At 44.0% G+C, this 23,178-nt stretch overlaps 1 protein-coding gene across 2 annotated transcripts in view; it reads left to right on the plus strand.

Moving 5' to 3' along the window:
- Positions 1 to 23,178, plus strand: part of ADRA1A (adrenoceptor alpha 1A) — a 290,018-nt gene that overhangs the window by 70,211 nt on the left and 196,629 nt on the right. The window lies entirely within an intron of this gene.

A 23,178-nucleotide genomic window follows, 5' to 3' on the forward strand; every position in this document is an offset into this window, starting at 1 on the left:
TGTACAGACTTGACTGAGCTAGCCTTTATCTGACTAAACTAACTGACTAAGACTTGTAAGGAATTAGGCTTGCCTTAACTTTGGAGCTGACTATAACTGACTCTTGCAACTTATGTGGGTGCTTACCACCAGGGTGGATTTGTATGAGTGGCCAGAAGATCTTCACTCATTTTATCCTTTGCTTTGGCTATGTCGCCCAACGACTCTTTGGCACTTGTCCTCAAAGCTGACTTGAACTTGACAGACATATGACCAGGTCGGCGGGATCCTGGTAAAGCGCGATGTCACTCAGGAACTGGAACCTTTGCAGCAACGGGGTCTTTGGGCCTGTCCTCATATGGTGAGGTACAGTTCACACAGCAGAGGTCTGGACTGGACCTCCACTCACGACAGGAGGCCCTGATTGGCCAAAGTGCTCATGTGATGCCCTATATATCCTCTTACACAATTACAGTTAACACTTTCCTGACAACAAAAATGTAAGTACATTTAACATTAGAGAATACATTCCGAATAGATTACAAAAATATAAGACATTTAAACATGAGCTGTGGGCCAGAGCAGACACAGTAAAGTGACAATCACCTGACAGAACAGGTGGAGAAGTGTGTTCTGCACCAGGGTACCGCAGCTGCACTGTTCTCTCTGTAATTGAGCTGAGTGGTTGAAGAAGCTCTGCCTGATCATTAAAGGAAGAGTGTTGAGTAAGGCCTGTAAGAACTACTACCACTACAACCTCTGTGGCTACACCACTCTCTTCTGATACAAGCTGTTGCAAAGTCTATAGAACCACTGGTGCTACACTCAGCTTGGAGCTGGCTGTGAAGACTGTTAATTACCCTTAAAGGGGTACTCCGCCCCTAGACATCTTATCCCCTATGCCGCTGGGGACCCCCACGATTTCTGTGCTGCCCCCGGCGTTTGTTTAGCACCGGAGGCTCGTGACATCATGGCCGTGCCCCGCTCGTGACACTACAGCCACGCCTCCTCAATGCAAGTCTATGGGAGGGGGCGTGTCGGTCGCCACGCCCCCTCCAATAGACTTGCATTGAGGGGGCGTGGTTGTGACATCACGAGCGGGGTGTGGCTGTAACATCACGAGCCCCACATCGCCAGTCAGTCGACACGGAGCGAAGTTCGCTCCGTGCACTGGATGTCAGGGGTGCCACAGCCGAGACTGCTGGGGTCCCCAATGGCAGTACCCCCACAATCAGACATCTTATCCCCTATACTTTAGATAGGGGATAAGATGTTTGGAGCAGAGTATCTTTTTAACCTCACCACAGATGCACTTACATTGCTAGTCATATTCCCAGGTCATAGGCATCAGGTGACAGCCGGTGTTCTGCTGAGGATGAAAGAAAAGGACATGGGGATAATACGGATGAGAAGGAAAGGATATTCAGGGGTCAATACAAAGAAGGTCATACAACTGATGATCCAGAATATCAGGTAGTCCAACACAGACAGTACAAGAGAAAATGATGACACTGCAAGTGGGGAGCAAAGAGGAGTAGGTAGGTTACCATATATATTATATGTAGAATGCATTTCATCACTTGACGAAAACACATTTACCCTCAGAAGAAATCTGAAATTATATAAATACTAAATATGGAGAAATGTAAAAACATAACACATTAGAAACCCCACACAAGCATCGCTTATAGAAATAAATACAAGCAAGCCACTATTGATGCTGTCGATCACAACCACCCATTATAAATAAATAGCAGAGACGGAGCGCTGTAAACCAGAGTCACAGAAAATTGGAATTCAGTGTTTCAGAAAGCGGAACAACTGGAATTTCTTGACTGTGGAAAGCAAATTCATTTAATTACTTTAATACAATTCAGAACAGATGTGGTTAAATTATAGATCTCCCTACATATTGGTGATGAGTACCTATTATACGTCTCAATACATATGGATGATGGTACCTGCTACATATCTCACTATATATGGATGATGGGTAAATGTTACACATCTCACTACATATGGATGATGGTACCTGCTATGGATGATGTTACACGTCTCATTACATATGGATGATGGTTCCTGCTATACATCTCACTACATATGGATGATGCTACCTGCTATACATCTCACTACATATGGATGATGGTTCCTGCTATACATCTCACTACATATGGATGATGATGGTACCTGCTATACATCTCACTGCATATGGATGATGGTACCTGCTATACATCTTACTACATATGGATGATGCTACCTGCTATACATCTCACTACATATGGATGATGCTACCTGCTATACATCTCACTACATATGGATGATGCTACCTGCTATACATCTCACTACATATGGATGATGTTACCTGCTATACATTTTCTTCAGTGCTGGCTGCCTATCTGCTGTTTAGCTTTGATGAGTGATTGATTTTCTGGCTAATAGAAGTCTGAGGCAGAAAGAATTTCAACACCTACCATATCAGGGGCATAAACTGCTTTATACTCCACATAAGGTTTACCAGGACATTAGTACATGGAGATCTGGGCCAATAAAATCAGCGAGGACACTAAAAAAGCGTAAAAATAGTTTTGCTACCAATGTGAATGAGACCTTAGAGGAGAACAGCATGAATGTTTATGTTAATGTATTTTATTTTTGTTTCAATGTCAATTCAGCCTCACCAGGTCGGATAAAGAATTTCTTAATTTTTTTCAGTAATTTTTTTTTTAGGGCAGATTGTCTGATATCATCCAGAATTGTCTATATATGCGTGGATTAATAGTTTTTTTTTTTTTACTTTATAGATATATAGCATTCACTAAATTTATTGTGGAATAAAAGGCATATTCAGTAATCCCTCAAGTTACAATATTTTCAAAGTACTTTTTTTTTTTCTGGATGCAATAAAATGTATTTTTACATACAATGTCAGAAACGGTATGAATCCATTGTTTATGTGAATGGCTGAAATATCCGACCCAAGTGGGCATTTCACTGGTGAAACCCTTGTATTATTGAATGGCATGCACCAATTTGCTGTCTAGTATCACCACTCTACATTATAGACCAGTATTCTTGTGCTCTTTACTTGTATTAGTTATTTACAATTGATCACTGAGCGATCACTGGTACCGTCAATTTCCCATACACTATTAAAATATAACTTTTATTGAGCCATGATTAAAATCTAACTCACAAGTGCTCAAGAAAATGTGGTTGCATGCAAATGCATGCTAGTGATCTGTGTTGAGAACTGTGGCTGCAGTCCACAATTCTCTAGGTGAGTGAATTTAAAATCAATCACACATTGCCCACCTGACATTTGCCTCTAAGCCCTAGAGAAAGCCACAGCTTGTGGCGAAACATCGGGTGGGCAATGTGTGATTGCTTTTAATTTCACTAGCAGCTATTTTTTTTCTCTAAAGTGTCACTGTCATTTGTAACAACTTTTGACATGTTGCCCAGACATCTCAAAATTTAAGATCACACCAGGTCTGAGTCCTGAAACCCACTATGATTGTGAGTTACAGCCGGGTGAAGTGCACAGCTTACTCCCAGGCTGTCAATCAAATCAGATTCGACCCGACCGGACATAGACTATAATGGAGTGAATGAGTCGGATTTTGGCAGCTGGAGTGGGTACTTCTCCAAGTTATGACTTATATCTAAACTTTTGACATGTCAGAGGAACATGTCAAAAGTTATTTCAATAGAAAAAGAAAAAGAGAGACAAGCGCCCCTAGGGAAGTATGAAATATATGGTGCCATGAACAACAGGATAAGAACACTTACGTTGCATTTTAAGTTTATGATACCATAAATCTGGTGTTATAATTTTATATCGGGATCCGGCGCTGTACGGGTTCCATTTTACTTCTCCTTGTCCTACTAAAAGTTGTTTCAAATGAAAGTCACGCTTCAATGTTCAATTTTTCTTATTTTTGAATTGACACTTTGAAGACTTTTGGACTGATTATTAGTTTCCCATTGAATAATGATCAAGATACAATTGTCGTCCTGGAACCAATAAGTGTTGTTTCTTGAGGGATCACTGTAAATATCTGTCATTAGAGTTAGTCTTTAGGATGAATCTCATTACATTTGTCTCATGTTTTACTCTGGTCATATAGAGATGAGGTTTGGGCTAGAAACTAGACCTAGACAGTAATACAATATATAAAGTAAGAAAGCCTTAATCAGCTGAGATGTACATAGTGAATACGGAATACATTCATGTTAATGAGATTTCCCAACATTACTTCTTTTTCATCTCCAATTTTTTTTATAAAGAAATACAAGATGAAAACTTACTTTATAGTGAACTGATAGAGGCAAAAAGCAATGCCAGACATCATTGCTGTATCATTTTAGTTTTATATATGCATTATGAGATTACAGCATGAACAAATGGGGCATTTACCTTAAAGGGGTACTCTGCCCCTAGACATCTCATTCCCTATCCAACGGATATGGAATAAGATGTCTGATTGCAGGGGTTAGGCACCCCGGTGTTCTGAACATTATCTTTAAAACACTGGGTTTGCGGGGCCGTGTTCGTGACATCACGACCACGGCCGCCCGAACCCAGCGCTCTGAACATAATGTTCAGAACACTAGGGTGTGCCGGCATGGAGATTGCGGGGGGCGTTTCCCAATCCCCTGCAATTAGACATCTTATTCTCTACCCTTTGAATAGAGGCAGAGTACCCCTTTAAGGCATTCTCCATCTTGCACTGACCATGGCCTAAATACACATAATGACACCAGTTCTTGTATTATTTATAAACTTATAACGTTATTATTTAAAAACCACATAGCAATGTTATTAAACCACTGTAATGTGTTTACTGTATGGCTCTATTACAAATATAATCTGGCGGTATTATACGCTTTATAGTGGGAATATTTGGCTATCTCTCTACATTTCCTTCCATCCACAGCTCTGTTTTAAAAAAAAATTTCAGATGAAGAAAAATGTTTTGCAATGTCTCAACTATTTCTTACAGAAAAGAATTGCAGTAACAAATGATTTGCTATACACATGTTTTGAAAGGATGCCAATAGTTTTGTCCAGCCCATTTTTGAATGTTTTATGAATTCAACATAATAAAAAAAAATAAAGTAATAGAATAGAAATATAGAATGTGCCAGAAAGTAAGAACCATTCAGCCCATCTAGTCTGCCCAATATGCTGAATATTATAAATAGCCCCTGGCCTTATCGCATATGAAGGATAAGCCTTATGCCTATCCCATATATGCTTAAACTTAAATTTACTGGTATATATATTTTCTACTCAGGGCTCTAGATATATTCTAGCACCATACTGTGCTAAACACAGTCACTTGTATGATCTGTACCAGTTCCCCCAATTTGTGTTTCTCTAGCTGTTGCAAAATCACAACTCCCGCCAATCATCAACAGCCATAGGCTGTCAGAACACAATGGGAGTTGTAGTTTTGCAACACGTGGAGTGTCACAGGTTGGGGTACACTGGCCTATAAACGATAGGCTATCAGTATTTACAGTATTAATAGGCTATCAGTATTTACAGTATTAATAGGCTATCAGTATTTACAGTATTAATAGGCTATCAGTATTTACAGTATTTATAGGCTATCATTATTGGCCGCTTTCTTCCAGGAACCATTTCTTTGAGTTGTGTCTGGAATTGCATTTTTACTCGTAGACAAGTGTGGCTGTTTTTACAAGTAAGGAGCCATCTTTTTCTAAGACTTTTCCACTCCTTTAGGGTGCATGTAATACACTAAAAAGAACTTATGTTGGGATGTTAGATCAATGTTGAGCTTTTTAAACAGCATACATGTTTAGGTTATGCAGCAATAGAAAAACAGAGATACAGTAATTTCTTTCAAAAATAGCACCACACCTATCTGCGGGTTTCATTTGGTATTACAACTTTGCTCCATGCAGCTTAGTTTTTCTAATGCCAGATAACTCCTTTAGAACATGTTTACATGACAGAATTTTGGATTAGAGACTATGGAGACGGTGCATTTATGAGTGCTCCTAGCGGTGGCATTCTCTGACAGCACCTGCTTTTTGTGGAATAGACATTTCTACTGTATTTTAAGGGAGGACATTCAACAAATTTGCCATTGTGTGAACATGGCCTTAAAGGGGTGCTAAAAAGTTAAACAGATTAGTAAATTGCCTCTATTTAAACATCTTAATCCTTCCAGCACTTATCAGATGCTGTATGGTCCACATGAAAATGTATTTCTTTCTTGAAGTCCTTTCAGTCTGACCACAGTGCCCTCTGCTGACACCTCTGTCCGTATCAGAAACTGTCCAGAGCAGGAGAGGTTTGCTATGGAAACTTGCTTGTACTGTAGGTGTCAGCAGAGAGCACTGTGGTCCAGAAAGAAATACAACTTCCTGTAAAGCATACAGCAGTTGATAAGTACTGGAAGAATTAAGATTTTTAAATAGAAGTCATTTACAAATCTGTTTAACTTTCTGGCACGAGTTGATCTGTCCCTGCAGCTATTGCCTGTGTGTCTCTGTGAGGAGTGCAAATGCAGGAAATGTGGATGGATAGGCAGGGCTCTGTGCACTGAGGACAAGCAGGGCTCTGTACACTGAGGACAAGCAGGGCTCTGTACACTGAGGACAAGCAGGGCTCTGTAAAATGAGGACAAGTGGGGCTCTGTACACTGAGGACAAAGCAGGGTTCTGTACACTGAGGACAAGCAGGGCTCTGTACACTGAGGACAAGCAGGGCTCTGTACACTGAGGACAAGCAGGGCTCTGTACACTGAGGACAAGTAGGGCTCTGTACAATGAGGACAAGTGGGGTTCTGTACACTGAGGACAAGCAGGGTTCTGTACACTGAGGACAAGCAGGGCTCTGTACACTGAGGACAAGCATGGCTCTGTACACTGAGGACAAGCAGGGCTCTGTACACTGAGGACAAGCAGGGCTCTGTACAATGAGGACAAGTGGGGTTCTGTACACTGAGGACAAGCAGGGTTCTGTACACTGAGGACAAGCAGGGCTCTGTACACTGAGGACAAGCAGGGCTCTGTACACTGAGGACACGCAGGGCTCTGTACACTGAGGACAAGCAGGGTTCTGTACACTGAGGACAAGCAGGGCTTTGCGCAGTAAGCAAAAGCAGGGCTCTGTGCATTAAGGACAAGCAGGGCTCTGTGCAGTGAGGACAAGCAGGGTTCTGTACACTGAAGACAAGCAGGGCTCTGTGCACTGAGGACAAACAAGGCTCTGTACACTGAGGACAAGCAGGGCTCTGAGCACTGAGGACAAGCAGGGCTCTGTACACTGAGGACAAGCAGGGTTTTGTGCACTGAGAAGAAGCTGGGCTCTGCACACTGAGGAAAAGCAGGGCTCTGTGCAGGGAGGACAAGCAGGGCCCTGTACATTAAGGAAAAGCAGGGCTCTGTGCACTGAGGACATGCAGTGCTGTGTACACTGAGGACATGCAGGGCTCTGTACACTGAGGAAAAGCAGGGCTCTGTGCACTGAGGACAAGCAGGGCTCTGTGCGCTGAGAACAGGCAGGGCTCTATACACTGAGGACAAGCAGGGCTCTGTACACTGAGGACAAGCAGGGCTCTGTACACTGAGGACAAGCAGGGTTCTGTACACCGAGGACAAGCAGGGCTCTGTACACTGAGGACAAGCAGGGCTCTGTACACTGAAGACAAGCAGAGCTCTGTACACTGAGGACAAGCAGGGCTCTGTACACTGAGGACAAGCAGGGCTCTGTACACTGAGGACAAGCAGGGCTCTGTACACTGAGGACACGCAGGGCTCTGTACACTGAGGACAAGCAGGGTTCTGTACACTGAGGACAAGCAGGGCTTTGCGCAGTAAGCAAAAGCAGGGCTCTGTGCATTAAGGACAAGCAGGGCTCTGTGCAGTGAGGACAAGCAGGGTTCTGTACACTGAAGACAAGCAGGGCTCTGTGCACTGAGGACAAACAAGGCTCTGTACACTGAGGACAAGCAGGGCTCTGAGCACTGAGGACAAGCAGGGCTCTGTACACTGAGGACAAGCAGGGTTTTGTGCACTGAGAAGAAGCTGGGCTCTGCACACTGAGGAAAAGCAGGGCTCTGTGCAGGGAGGACAAGCAGGGCCCTGTACATTAAGGAAAAGCAGGGCTCTGTGCACTGAGGACATGCAGTGCTGTGTACACTGAGGACATGCAGGGCTCTGTACACTGAGGAAAAGCAGGGCTCTGTGCACTGAGGACAAGCAGGGCTCTGTGCGCTGAGAACAGGCAGGGCTCTATACACTGAGGACAAGCAGGGCTCGGTACACTGAGGACAAGCAGGGCTCTGTACACTGAGGACAAGCAGGGTTCTGTACACCGAGGACAAGCAGGGCTCTGTACACTGAGGACAAGCAGGGCTCTGTACACTGAAGACAAGCAGAGCTCTGTACACTGAGGACAAGCAGGGCTCTGTACACTGAGGACACACAGGGCTCTGTACACTGAGGACAAGCAGGGCTCTGTTCACTGAGGACAAGCATGGCTCTGTACACTGAGGACAAGCAGGGCTCTGTACACTGAGGACAAGCAGGGCTCTGTACACTGAGGACAAGCAGGACTCTGTACACTGAGGACAAGCAGGGCTCTGTACACTGAGGACAAGCAGGGCTCTGTACACTGAGGACAAGCAGGGCTCTGTACACTGAGGACAAGCAGGACTCTGTACACTGAGGACAAGCAGGGCTCTGCTCCCCGCTCACAAAGCAGGCAGATTTGGTACTGATGGGTTCCATCTGCTTCTTTTTCCCTGGAGGAACTTATTATTATATGTATTTTTTTATACAACTCTAGATATGATACTAGAGGCACATTAGAAGGAACACCCATTTTAAAATATATGAACCTTTAATTAAATGTAATGTAAAACAAAATTACATTCTTCAATTTGTAGCAATAGTAATGTTTAGCAATATGTGCAGTGTAAAATATAAGTAGTAGTAGCAGCAATATAAGTAGTAGTAAAATTCCTTTACCTAGCATAAATGGCACTGTATAGGTACTGCCCGTTATCATAGTCCAGATTATTATACAGCACTATTCAGCATATAATACAGTAAGAACTCCATCCTTCCTCCTGAAATAAACCTTTAATGTGTGTGACAGGTTGACCTTAGCGAAGTACCTTAAGGTGGATTTTCCTTGATTGCATTATATTTGATGACTTTAGAGTCTGCTTCAGTTTGTATTAGCAGGTTGTATTGGGAGCTTTTGGGCAATCTGTAGTCATTCAAGTTAATGCTGCGACACACTATGCTAAGAAAAAACATAAAGAAATGTATGAAACCTCTAGAGCCCCTGTATATGCTTTACATCTACTGACTGTAAAGAAAGACTTTGTGTAAGCTCCCTGACATCCGACACTGAACAGGTCACTAGTGATGTCTTCTTGCAGTGGAACCTGGGCCTGATTCTCAGCGACTGTAATACAGCACTGTATCATTATCAATGTGTCAGGGGTAATGGTGACATTAAAGCGCTTTGCAGTTTGCTCATTTCTGCTGTTAAACATTACATCTGGTTTACTGCAATAAAACATCACTGGGGTATTGTTTATACAGCAGTTTATCATTCATTTTCCTCTTTACTGGCGCTGTGGCTCCTGTTCAACTACAACCCATAATTTCATATTTTTCTGTCTGGAGAATACAGCTATAACTATAAATGATGCTGATCTCGGCTTCCAACAAGTAATAGCCCATCTATATGGATATCTGGGCCTCGTACAGTTTTGAAGTATCCACATTTTGAAGAGTTTTTGGCGTCTATTTTCCTCATTTAATCTTTAAATATTTAGGAAATTTCCTGCGCTTTTCTATGCAACCTTCCTCTCGAATTTCTATGATCTAAGCCTGGATAAATTGTTATCGTCCATAGTTCTAGGAGAGGTGCATGTGTATATAGTGACAACATTTTTTTTATCATTTTTAAAATTGATCTGTCCAACAGTGTGGCTTTCCAATGGGAGGGCAACGAGTTGGTATAAATACAGGTTAATGCTCTTTATTGCAGCGGGTGTTTATTGACCAAATAGGCTGATATTGTACTGTGTAATAGGCCCAGTGAACGGCTGATGATGTTAAAAAAAAAGCTCATTCATTGGCTGATGATATTGTTTTGACAACACAAAAAGATAATTGTTGAAGAATGGTGAAAGTGAAGGGCCACACAAATGATCCAGATCACGTGTGAGACCCCAAACACACACACAAAAGGTAAGTCATGTTAAGACTTTAAACAAACAAGTGCTGATCTACAAGATTGGTGATCATATAGGGAACTGGGTCAACAATTCTAAAAGAGGCCTTACACACCGATCAAATTACCCAAGTCAATCATCAGCCAACATAAGTGCTCATGATATGTGTACTTATGGATACCCTTTGGGACCATATCCTTTGGGTACCGTTTGGGACCATACCCTTTCAATATGTGTACCTTTGGGTCCCTGTCCCCCTTGTCGCACCCTGGACACTTGAAGGGCTGAATCGGACATGATTAAAACACATGATATGTGCACTTGGGTGCCTATGTGGGCCATTGTGCAATCCTATCGCTCCTACTATAATTGTATGCATACTTGTAGTCTATAGATAGATGCAGGGAATCAGGGCAGTTAGGGCATCTTGAGATGGGAATACCACATTAAATGGGCACTGTCATTTGCAAAAAATGTTTATATAATGTAGGTAATATCAATACATGTGAATGTGTAAAATAGTTTTACATTTTTTAACCAATTTTTATTACAAATATACATATAATGTTATTATCTACATTATATAAAAAGTTTTTTTGCAAATGACAGGTATGCTACAATGTTACAGCTAACATGGAATATTCACATGTAAACCAGACTTTTAAGATGGAAGATGGCCATGGGTTAATAAACCTGTCTACCTTGAGTACACTTACATACTATAACTCCAATAAAAAGTAATGGCATAGTAAGATCCATCATAAGCAGTAGGCCTACATCGCTTGGAATAGAAATTGAAAAAACAAAGTAACGGAGATGATAGTGTCTGTTAAATGACCTGCTCAATCCTCAATTTGGGCAGGGAAAATGCAAGTCATGTTAGGTAATGGGGTTACTGAGGCAAAAATACCATGCCAAATGAGTTTGGAGTTGAGAATAATCAGATTATTGAAGGGTTATCCAGTGATTTTTTTAAAATGTTTTTTATTCTGGTGGGATGCCACAACACATATAACAATCTTTAACTTACCTTTCACTGCTGCCCTGATACTTCTAAAATTGGTCTTGTGTCCTTTGGCACCGGTCTTCTTCTGGCTTCCAAGGTATAACACAGTGATGTCCCACCTCGGCCGGTGATAGGCTGAGCGGCAGTGTGATGTAACCGGTCCAGCCTTCTTCATGGTGCCTGGTTCTGTTACATTACACTGCAGCTCAGCTTATCACCGGCCGAGGCGGGACATCACTGCGGCCAGGGATTAGCTGAGCGGGCCCCAGAATGCAGGAGAAGACCAGGGCTGGAGAATAGGCGACCAATTCCAGCGTCATTCAGGGAGCAGTGGAAGGCAATTCGTTAGAATGAGACGTGTATGAAACTGTGTGGGTGTTATGAGTAGAGATGAGCGAACTTACAGTAAATTTGATTCGTCACAAACTTCTCGGCTCGGCAGTTGATGACTTATCCTGCGTAAATTAGTTCAGCCTTCAGGTGCTCCGGTGGGCTGGAAAAGGTGGATACATTCCTAGGAAAGAGTCTCCTAGGACTGAATCCACCTTTTCCAGCCCACCGGAGCACCTGAAAGCTGAACTAATTTATGCAGGAAAAGACATCAACTGCCGAGCCGAGAAGTTCGTGACGAATCGAATTTACTGTAAATTCGCTCATCTCTAGTTATGAGGTTGCCCAAGCAATTGGACTTGTGTCTCTCTGTGCCTGATCTGAAGACTGGGCTGATTAACATTTGATAGTCACTTTAAATACAAAGTTGCAGTTTTTCTGTTTCCTGAATAAAGCAATGTCAAGCAGAAATGGAGCTTCAGTATAATTTTTCAGATTATAAACTACTATTCCAATGTGAGGAACCACCCTGCCTCTTTAGTTTATTCAAGCAGTGATGATTTTTGCATACATATGAGATAAATATACATTTTTAGCATGTGAAATTAATGCAGTTTTCACAAATGAGTCAAAATGTTGCAAGGATCCACAATAAAACACCTACAGTATAGCCTGATCATGCCTATTTGTTACCTCTATATATTGCCTGTTTACAAAAGCTAGACATACTGTTTATTCTTCTTATTATTATTACATATTGCAGAATACAATGTTTCATAGACAGATCATACAGAAGCACATGGTGTCCCAATACATAGCATTGAGATTTATGTGTGCAACTGTGGTGTCCCGGTACCGTACTGTACCAGTACGTTCATACTGTACCATTGTAGAGGTCCCAATAGTCAGAGTCCCTAGAAACGTCGGGGTCCCTCTTCTTTAGTTATCCCCTCGTCACCCCTTAGTTGATTCATATTTGTATAGAAATTCATTTAAATATAAGTTTAAATATGTATATATTCAAATGCCTACCTGTTCAGTGTAGCAGGACCTGCGGATCATGTGATTAGGTTCAGAACTCTGTGGTTTTGCTAAAGGACCTTTGGTGGTTCTCATGACATGTTCACCCACAATGCAATGTAGCGGTGAGTGACAGTTGTTATGGACCAATCCAAAACGGCCAGCCCCTGCCCATATAAGGGAGCTGCGCCATCTTGATCGCTCTCTTAGGTTGCTGATTCTGGATGAGGTAGGACCTCCGCAGCTTACAAGACAATTTACTAGGCCAAAGCCTTGCGGCCTTGGCCTATAACATAGCAGATACGCTAAGCAATTCCCCGCTACTCACCGCAAGATCACTGGACCTAAAGGCACCCTTAAATCCAGCGGATCTATGGTACAAAATCTCTGAGAAAACTAAATTGAGCTTATCTGATCCCAACCAACTGTCAATCGCTGCTATATCTATAGAGACTCTGTTATCTGGACTGTTACTATTGCTGCATGTACAGAAATTCTTCAGTAAAAGTTCCTGCAAGTTTTCAGTTAACAGTGGTTGTGGACAATCCTTTATTCTACATTCACCTATTGCTCTTGGGAAGGGTGGCAATAGGCCTATCAAGTTTACCGTATTTAACCCTCACCCTGGAGTCACGAGTTACAAGGGTTAACAGTGCCCTTTATTATTCTGAACAGCAACACCCTAACTACCCTACACCCCACAAGGCTTTATCCCCCAAGGTTACCACACAACTATTTCACAGCCTTTATTTGTTATGTTTTTGCCTTATGTGCCCCAAAGTTATCAAAACTGCGCACAGACTTTTATACAGTTTGCACAAATGAAAAATTATCTCAGAACTTCCTGTAGGACGTCACTTTTCTAAGGCAAGGCAGAGGTGGTATGAATTTGTGTTTTTTGCATTTTTTACGTTTGTGCATTATTTTTACACAGTTTTTTTTAAGAGGCAGTTAATAAATCTCCTCCACTGCATAGTCAAGAGTGAAGCACTGCATTTCACAATCATTTTTGCCAAAGTTGTCTTTTGAAATTGCACAAAAACTAAATGCACAAAAATTTTGCACCAAATTTCAGCCAATAAAATGTCAGGAAGGCAATGATAAATCTCCCCCTTTGTCCCTCCCAACAATGTTGGTGATGACTGCCATGTGCATGGATCCTTCACACGGAAGAATTTCCTTGCAGCAGCAGAGTCCCATTGATTTCAACGGGATTCTGCTGTGCTGTTCAAATTGCAGAATATCAGAACCGGAAACATCTGATGTAGAAATTCAAATTCCAGTGTCCACATAATCTGCGGACTCTGCACGGAATGCATTGCCATCTATGAGATGGCACATTTCCGAGAGGTCCATGGCCATTGTCCTCACAGAGATTTTCTGTGTGGACATTGCCGTGTGAACATCGCCTTAATCTTTGCCATTTGCATGGACCATTAATCTTTGCCATGGGCATGGACCCTTTTTCTTAAAGGAGAATTGTGGCAAAAACTAAAAAAAACTAACTCACCTTCCTATGTTCCCCAGTTGCGCCAATATTGGCTGGTGATAGGCTGAGCACGCTGTCATGTAAGGAGCCTGGGCGCCGCCTTCTCCCTGCTGCACGGACTCCTTACTTGACAGTGCGCTCAGCCTATCACCGGCCGAGGCGGGACACCGACTGCAGTGTGACGATCTGAACCCAAGAATCAGGAAGTCAAGCAGCACCGGAGCAACGGGACGCCGATATCTCCACAACGGGGGAGCGTAGAAAAGTGTTGTGCCGCAGTTCTCCTTCAATGTGGATTCTGACAACTGGGCTAGATTACCATAGTAGCCATTCTACAGCAAAAGTAGTATAATCATGGAAATGTTCCTTAGCATAGAACCATATTGGAAATATGTTTGTTTCATTCTTACAAATCTGATAGAAAAAACCATACAATATGTACTAATACCCTAACTGCTGCAGTAAAAAGCAGCATTAAAGACAATTATCTTGTGTGCACCTGGCCTAACTCGTCTTTTTCTCATGTTTCTTTTTCTAATTGTGTACATCTGTACAACAGCATAAAAGAAAATATTCAATTCATATCTCATGGTTCTGTCAGTACTATATATAATGGGAAAATCACAGAGAGAGATGGAAAAGGGTCATTAATTCACCCAGAGGAAGCTGAGAAAGAGAAATTGGTGCTAAGTCAATTTATATAACCCATTCATCACTTTGACATAAAGAATCGGAGCTCCAAGCTGAACTTGTTAAAGGTGTTTTTTGGGCACTTTGGGGTTGCCTGTCATGATATTGATCATCAATATCTGATTTATGGGAATCTGAATACCAGCATCAGCTGATTAAAGGACCATGATGCTTGGCTAAACAATCCTCTTTGTCATTTACTAGACACAGCGCCATACAATTTGCTGTGGATATGCCTGATATTGCAGCTCGAACTCAGTCATGCCACTACAAAATATACAGAGCTACAGCTGGTAAACATTAAAAAGTGCCCCATCCTCTTTAAACAGCTGATTAGTGGGGGTGCCGGTATAAAACTATCCTATAGGTAGGCCATAAACTTTGGCCAGTGATAAATGTGCCATCATGGAATGCTGTGTATGATGCTACATTAGTGATATATTCTCTCTTAGAAGTTTTGAATAATCCAGGTTGCATGCATTTACTGTATTTGTGGTGCAGACACAAAAGTGTAAACCTTGTCCAAGGGTTTACCTAAATAATGGTTAAGGTGATGAAGTGAAGATTTTCCAAATAAAAAAAGTAATTTTAAGAAGAGTACAATGGGCATCTAGAACAGAATGTAAAAAGAGCATTAGGTAGGATCTGTTCATATTGCAGCTCTTCTTAGCTCCATTCGGATTTTGTTGCATTTTGGAAGCAATGATAGTGTAGGATGCGGTGCTATTCTTGCCACTAAAAATGGAATCCTGACGCCTAATACAAAATCTGTAACAGGATTTTTACTTGGTAGAGAGGTGGTCTTGGAGTGTTCCTGGTGTAGGTGGTGTGGGTGGTAGCTGGCCTTCTGACTAATGCAAAGAGAGGAGCCCAGGCACAAACTGTGGTCTAAGCTGGAAGATTGTGTTTGTTGTCAATAATCAGCCAACAGGTCAGGGTCAATAGCATAGGTTCAGTAGTCGGGGGAAGCACGGAAGGTTGGCAGAGATAGAATCTTAAAGGGGTACTCCGCCCCTAGACATCTTATCCCCCTATCCAAAGGATAGGAGATAAGATGTCAGATCGTGGGGGTCCCGCTGCTGGGGACCCCCGGGATCTCGGCTGCAGCACCCAACTCAACAGCTTCCGGCAACGCCGGAAGCTTCGGATCCCGACCACGCGAGCGAAAGAGCGTGACGTCCCGACTCCGCCCCCGTGTGACATCACGCTCGTTTGCATTGAGGGGGCTCCGGCGTCACAACGCTCCGGCCCCGTGATCGACAGTAATCAGACCCGGAGCGAACATGCTCCAGGGACTGATTTTAACAGGGTGCTGCATGCAAGATCACGGGGTCCCCAGAGGTGGAACCCCCGCGATCAGGCATCTTATCCCCTATCCTAAGGATAGGGGATAAGATGTCTAAGCGACGGAGTACCCCTTTACTTGGATCATACATAGTAAGACATCAATAAACAGATAAATACCTTTGCAGGAAACTAATAGCTAAAAACTATTGCTCAAATGAGTTGGGACTAGTGAAGCTGTCTAAAATACCAGATGACCACTTGTAGAGGCAGGAAGAGAGCACCCAGGTACACTACAGGCAGAAGCACAAGCATGGCAGTGAGAGAGAACACAGCTGTGCCATGTGGGGCCAAGGTAACCAGGTGGCTGTGCCCATAGGACACACAGTACACCAGCGGGAGCAGATGCCCTTACTACACATTTTCTATGGTTTGACTTCACTATGTACATGTACAAACTAATGCAACAAATTTGTATTGATTAGAATATTTTTGTCATAAATACTGGATAGCCAAGGATCCTGTTGTCGAGAAGATGTTCAGCCATGGTTTTCAGGGAAACAAATATTTACGCACAATATACGGCAAACTCCCTAATTGCCTCTGTCATATCGCCTGCCGTAGACTACAGGATTAATAAGCAAATAATAGACAAAACAGTTCAGCTTCATTTAACTTGTTAAGTCTGTCATGTTGCCTTCAGCTAATAGACTTCATATTTTGCCTGCAGCAGAATAACACTACTACGTAAGGAAAACATATTCTTTTTCAGATATTAATGTTACACATTATTTGTATGTTAACCCTTAAAGGTAGTCGCCAGGTACCGAAATACAGACTTTGTAGTTTGTTGATATTTCATCCACCCATTATGGATTTGTAATTATCCTAATTTAGTCCTACGTCTTCCATACTTCCCATAGCAAAAGGAAAATATATTGGGCAGATAGGATAAAAGCAATTCAGGCTTTATTTATAAATCTAAGAAATATCAATACAGAAAATGTTTGAAAAATCAGTACAACTGCATTCATGTTTCGAACGTCATATGTGACCTTAGTCCTAGCATGACTAAGAGCATATATGGTGCTTGATATACCTGAGTGGCTGTACTGATTTTTGGTAAAACTTTCCTGTATAGATATTAAAATAGATTTCTGAATAAACCCTGAACTGCTTTTATAAAACATGCTGGACATATGTTTTTGCTTCTATGAACACACAAGTCACAGGATTTTATAAGTACATAAAGTACATTATTTGTGACAAACTGGTCTCTTTCTTCCTCATAAAGCTTTGCATACGCAATGGGCAGAAATTGGCCAAAAGTGGATGATGGCTAATGGCTATGTGAAAATACTATACAAAGGGTAATTCACAATATCCAACAAATACTTATGAAAAGTATGTTTAGATTGGGAAAGTATTGCAATGTTCTACATTTACCATTGTCTGAAACATATGACCCTTTTTAATAATCTGTTTTAATGGTCAAGGCCATTTTGCATCCTTTTGGAGGGGTCACATGACATACAACTGATTTACCAATTTCCATTTTTTTTTTATTTAAAATGAACCCTTCAGCTCTATATTATACTCAGAGCTGCAGACATGGGAAGGTAACCGATAGGGAGAAAACCTAGACCTTTGCAATGTAATAAAACCATTGTTCTTTTTATAAGTTTGAGAATCGTAGAGGACAAGCTGAGTTGCACCATGCATGTTTCTACCTTCTCCACCCCTCCCCCAGGGTTAGGCTATCAGCACTGAGCCCCGTAATCATGTAGAGAGGGGTTGAGAAGGGAGGAGGCATGCATGATTCAACTCAGTATGTCCTCCATAACTCTTGAGCTTAGAAGTAAAACATGATTTTATAACTTTCCAAACAGTCATCAGCTGAGAACAGGCATCATTGGTTTAATATCCCTATCAGCTGTCTACCCATATCTGCAGCTCTGAGACATACTCCAATCTAAAATATAAAAATAATAAGCTTAAAAAATAAAATACTGAATTCTTGATATAAAATGGTACGAAGAACTGATCACCCTCTTCAAAGATCTGTTCCTATGTTCCTATTAGCCCCCATTCCTTCTCTTCCTAAAATAAAAAGCATTTTCACAGGGTTGTCCATGTGTATATTTTCCTTGTTTACCATTCCACCATGTAAAAGGAGACAAAAAAAAAGTTTCTGTCACAATTTGTTAGGTTCAAGTAACAAAAACCGGGGGAATGTCTTCACTTCTTCTCTAGAGGGATGTATATAAAAATAAAGTATTGTTTTTCCAAACAGTAAATATGAGACATTTGTGTTTGTCAGTGACCTGGCATCTGTTAAACTGTATTGTATATTTAATATAATACATAGAAAATGCAGACAACATAGGCAAGTGTCACTATAAATCTGAAACTCATTTTGTAAAAAGTCTGGTTTGTCACGATGCCGGCTGGCAGGTAGTGGATCCTCTGTGCCAGAGAGGGATGGCGAGGACCGCGCTAGTGGACCGGTTCTAAGCCACTACAGGTTTTCACCAGAGCCCGCCGCAAAGCGGGATGGTCTTGCTGCGGCGGTAGTGACCAGGTCGTATCCACTAGCAACGGCTCACCTCTCTGGCTGCTGGAGATGCTGAAGATAGGCGCGGTACAAGGGAGTAGGCAGAAGCAAGGTCGGACGTAGCAGAAGGTCGGGGGCAGGCGGCAAGGATCGTAGTCAGGGGCAACGGCAGGAGGTCAGGAACACGGACTAGGAACAGACAAGGGAACGCTTTCACTAGGCACAAGTGCAACAAGATCCGGCAAGGGAGTGCAGGGGAAGTGAGGTGATATAGGGAAGTGCACAGGTGGGAGCCAATTAAGCTAATTGGGAAGATTGGGCCAGGCACCATCATTGGTGCACTGGCCCTTTAAATCGCAGAGACCCGGCGCGCGCGCGCCCTAGGGAGCGGGGCCGCGCGCGCCGGGACAGGACCGAGGGAGAGCGAGTCAGGTACGGGGGCCGGGGTGCGCATCGCGAGCGGGCGCTATCCGCATCGCGAATCGCATCCCGGCTGAAGGCGGACCCGCAGCGCACCCGGTCAGTGGATCTGACCGGGGCGCTGCAACAACGAAGATGAGGCGAGCGCTCCGGGGAGGAACGGGGACCCGGAGCGCTCGGCGTAACAGTACCCCCCCCCTTGGGTCTCCCCCTCTTCTTGGGGCCAAAGAACCTGAGGAAAAAAAACTCAATTTTTCCGTGATGAGGTCCGATGCAAATTAGGAGGGGTTCTGTGTGGAAACGTACGAGACAGTCCAATCTTTTATTGTAAAAACAATAGATGTAGAGGGGTCTGGCGAGACTGGTCACAGGAACGTAGAACCTGTTGATGAGAGAGGCCAAAAAAAATTTTCCTGCAGATCCGGAATCCAAGAAGAGCATAGTAGAGAAGGAGAAGGTAGAGGCAGATATCCGCACAGGCACAGTAAGGCGTGGAGAAGCAGAGTTGACATCAAGAACTGTGTCGCCTTTGTGCGGAGTCAGCGTACGTCTTTCCAGGCGGGGAGGACGGATAGGACAATCCTTCAGGAAGTGTTCGGTACCGGCATAGTACAGGCAAAGATTCTCCATGCGGCGTCGTGTCCTCTCTTGAGGTGTCAAGCGAGACCGGTCAACTTGCATAGCCTCCACGGCGGGAGGCACAGGAACGGTTTGCAGAGGACCAGAGGAGAGAGGAGCCGGGGAGAAAAAACGCCTCGTGCGAACAAAGTCCATATCCAGGCGGAGCTCCAGACGCCATCCGGAAAAACGCATGTCAATGCGAGTGGCAAGATGAATGAGTTCATGTAGGTTAGCAGGAGTCTCTCGTGCGGCCAGAACATCTATAATGTTGCTGGATAGGCCTTTTTTAAAGGTCGCGCAGAGAGCCTCACTATTCCAGGACAACTCGGAAGCAAGAGCACGGAACTGAATGGCGTACTCGCCAACGGAAGAAACACCCTGGGCCAGGTTCAGCAGGGCAGTCTCGGCAGAAGAAGCTCGGGCAGGCTCCTCGAAGACACCACGGACCTCAGCGAAGAAGGACTGGACTGTGGCTGTGGCAGGATCATTGCGGTCCCAGAGTGGTGTGGCCCCAGACAAGGCCTTTCCAGAAAGGAGACCACGGCAGAGTCTAGAGTCCTCATCAAATTTGTCCGGCAGAGACAAGCAGGGGTTAGGAGCGGCCGGTTGCTGCGGAGGAGTTGCAGGAGCCGGCGGAGGAGATGGTTGTTGCAGTTGCAGCTGCTGTAACTGTGACTCCAGTTGCTGTGTCACGGTGGACAAGTATGCCAGCTGGTGATTTTGTTGGGTGATCATCGTGGAAATGTCGGCAAGACTTGACAGCGGCACCTCAGCGGAATCCATGGCCGGACGCTGCGGAGGAGTTGCAGGAGACGGCGGAGGAGATGGTTGTTGCAGTTGCAGCTGCAGTGTCAGTGGCAGCAGCTGCTGTAACTGTGAGTTCAGTTGCTGTTCCACGGAGGACAAGTATGCCAGCTGGTGATTTTGTTGGGTGATCATCGTGAAAATGTCGGCAAGACTTGACAGCGGCACCTCAGCGGAATCCATGGCCGGATCTACTGTCACGATGCCGGCTGGCAGGTAGTGGATCCTCTGTGCCAGAGAGGGATGGCGAGGACCGCGCTAGTGGACCGGTTCTAAGCCACTACAGGTTTTCACCAGAGCCCGCCGCAAAGCGGGATGGTCTTGCTGCGGCGGTAGTGACCAGGTCGTATCCACTAGCAACGGCTCACCTCTCTGGCTGCTGGAGATGCTGAAGATAGGCGCGGTACAAGGGAGTAGGCAGAAGCAAGGTCGGACGTAGCAGAAGGTCGGGGGCAGGCGGCAAGGATCGTAGTCAGGGGCAACGGCAGGAGGTCAGGAACACGGACTAGGAACAGACAAGGGAACGCTTTCACTAGGCACAAGTGCAACAAGATCCGGCAAGGGAGTGCAGGGGAAGTGAGGTGATATAGGGAAGTGCACAGGTGGGAGCCAATTAAGCTAATTGGGAAGATTGGGCCAGGCACCATCATTGGTGCACTGGCCCTTTAAATCGCAGAGACCCGGCGCGCGCGCGCCCTAGGGAGCGGGGCCGCGCGCGCCGGGACAGGACCGAGGGAGAGCGAGTCAGGTACGGGGGCCGGGGTGCGCATCGCGAGCGGGCGCTATCCGCATCGCGAATCGCATCCCGGCTGAAGGCGGACCCGCAGCGCACCCGGTCAGTGGATCTGACCGGGGCGCTGCAACAACGAAGATGAGGCGAGCGCTCCGGGGAGGAACGGGGACCCGGAGCGCTCGGCGTAACATGGTTCCACCAAACTAAAAAGTCAGATGAATTTATGGAAATATTGTAGGGGGCGATGTGTCTCATCGGAGAGACCGACAAGTAGTATCAATATCCTTACCTGAAATATAAAAATAAAAAAACTTAACATTTCTTCCTACATTGAAAACATATGTTTTGTTTATTGATTTAGTAAGAAAGTATGGCAGGCGCTAGAGGGGGCATCAAATTAGACACTATTAAAGGGGTACTCCGATGGAAATCAACTGGCTCCAGAAAGTTAAACAGATTTGTAAATCACTTTGATTAAAAAAAATCTTAATTCTTCCAGTACTTATCAGCTGCTGAATGCTAAAGAGGAAGTTGAGTTGTTCTTTTCTGCTGACACATCTGTCTGTATCAGGAACTGTCCAGAGTATGAGAAAATCCCTTTAGCAGACCTCTCCTGCTCTGGACAGTTCCTGACATGGACAGAAGTGTCAGCAGAGAGCACTGTGGTCAGACTGTAAAGAACTACACAACTTCCTCTGGAGCATACAGCAGCTGATAAGTCCCGGAAGGATTAAGATTTTTAAATAGAAGTAATTTACAAATCTGTAGTCGAGTGCCAAGTTTTAGATTTTTATGATTTACTAAGGAGTGGGATCTTACTTGAGGACCACACAGAGTGAGAGTGCCGTATTTTGCCTTTCTAGGAACAAGAATCTAAACCTAGCTGCAGCTTCAGAAAGAATGACCCACCGCATTCGAATTCAGACATTAACCCATCCATAAAAAAAGAACAGCATCAGCAACGGGACCTGATAGAGTAACGGGGGGGTAACCGTTTAGCAGCGCCTGCTGCTTCAATTGGTCGCTGCGAAACAGTTGTCATCCCATTACTCTACCACCTCCTGTTGCTGATGCTGTTTTTTTTTTTTTTTATGAATAAACGCATGGATCAATGTCAGTATTCGAGTGCAGTGGGTTATTCTTTCTAAAACTGCAGCCACTTTAGATACATGTCAGCTAAAGTATCAAATGTGGTAGGGCTGTATGACCGTTTCATCTGTAAAGGGGCCTCCCAACTCTCCTACAATTGGAGATGAATCAGTTGCATTTCTCAGAATGAATTCAAGTAGAGAAAACAGACATGGTCGCGAATCCACAATTTGTATTTTGATCTACTTGCTTCTCAGCATAGATTCAAAAGCTAACAGGTTGTTAGTATACATTTTGATAAAAAAAAGTACAAGCCCACTCGCCACATCAAGGCCACCTATTTAGAGTGGGTCCCTAAAGTCCCTAGCATAAAATGGCGTAGCACTGGGCGGCGACCACCACTGCTGCAACACCAGTGCCCACAGGGGGAACGACCCACTGGCAGAGCAGCCCCATTGCCATTTAAACCAGTCCCAGGGCCGCATCTCCCCACAGACATGGTGCCACGGCAGCAATGGACGCCGCACAGCACCACACCAGTGTGAACAAGGTGTAAAATCTCACTTACCATAGGCTCCCAGACTGGGAGGCTGCCAGATAAGAAAGGGCCCTGAGCAGCTTCCTGCTCATTTATATAGGGTTAGGCTGAGGGGGAGGGGGGGATTGCAGACCACGTAGAAACAAAAAAAAAAGAAGGGGATAGAAGACACAATGTGAATTCAAGTAGAGAAAACAGACATCTACTTTCTTCTCAGCATAAATTCTAAAACTAACAGGTTGTTAGTATACATTTTGATCAAAAAGTACAAGCCCACTTGCCACGTCAAGGCCACCTATTTAGAGTTTCATTGCATTTCTTAGTATGTTCTCCGGAATGATGAGCCAGTGTCAATGTTTCCTGGCAGCAGCTTTTTTTCCAATGTTCATTTA

The sequence above is a fragment of the Hyla sarda genome, chromosome 4, assembly GCF_029499605.1.
Source record: "Hyla sarda isolate aHylSar1 chromosome 4, aHylSar1.hap1, whole genome shotgun sequence".
In the NCBI taxonomy this organism is placed as follows: Eukaryota; Metazoa; Chordata; class Amphibia; order Anura; family Hylidae; genus Hyla; species Hyla sarda.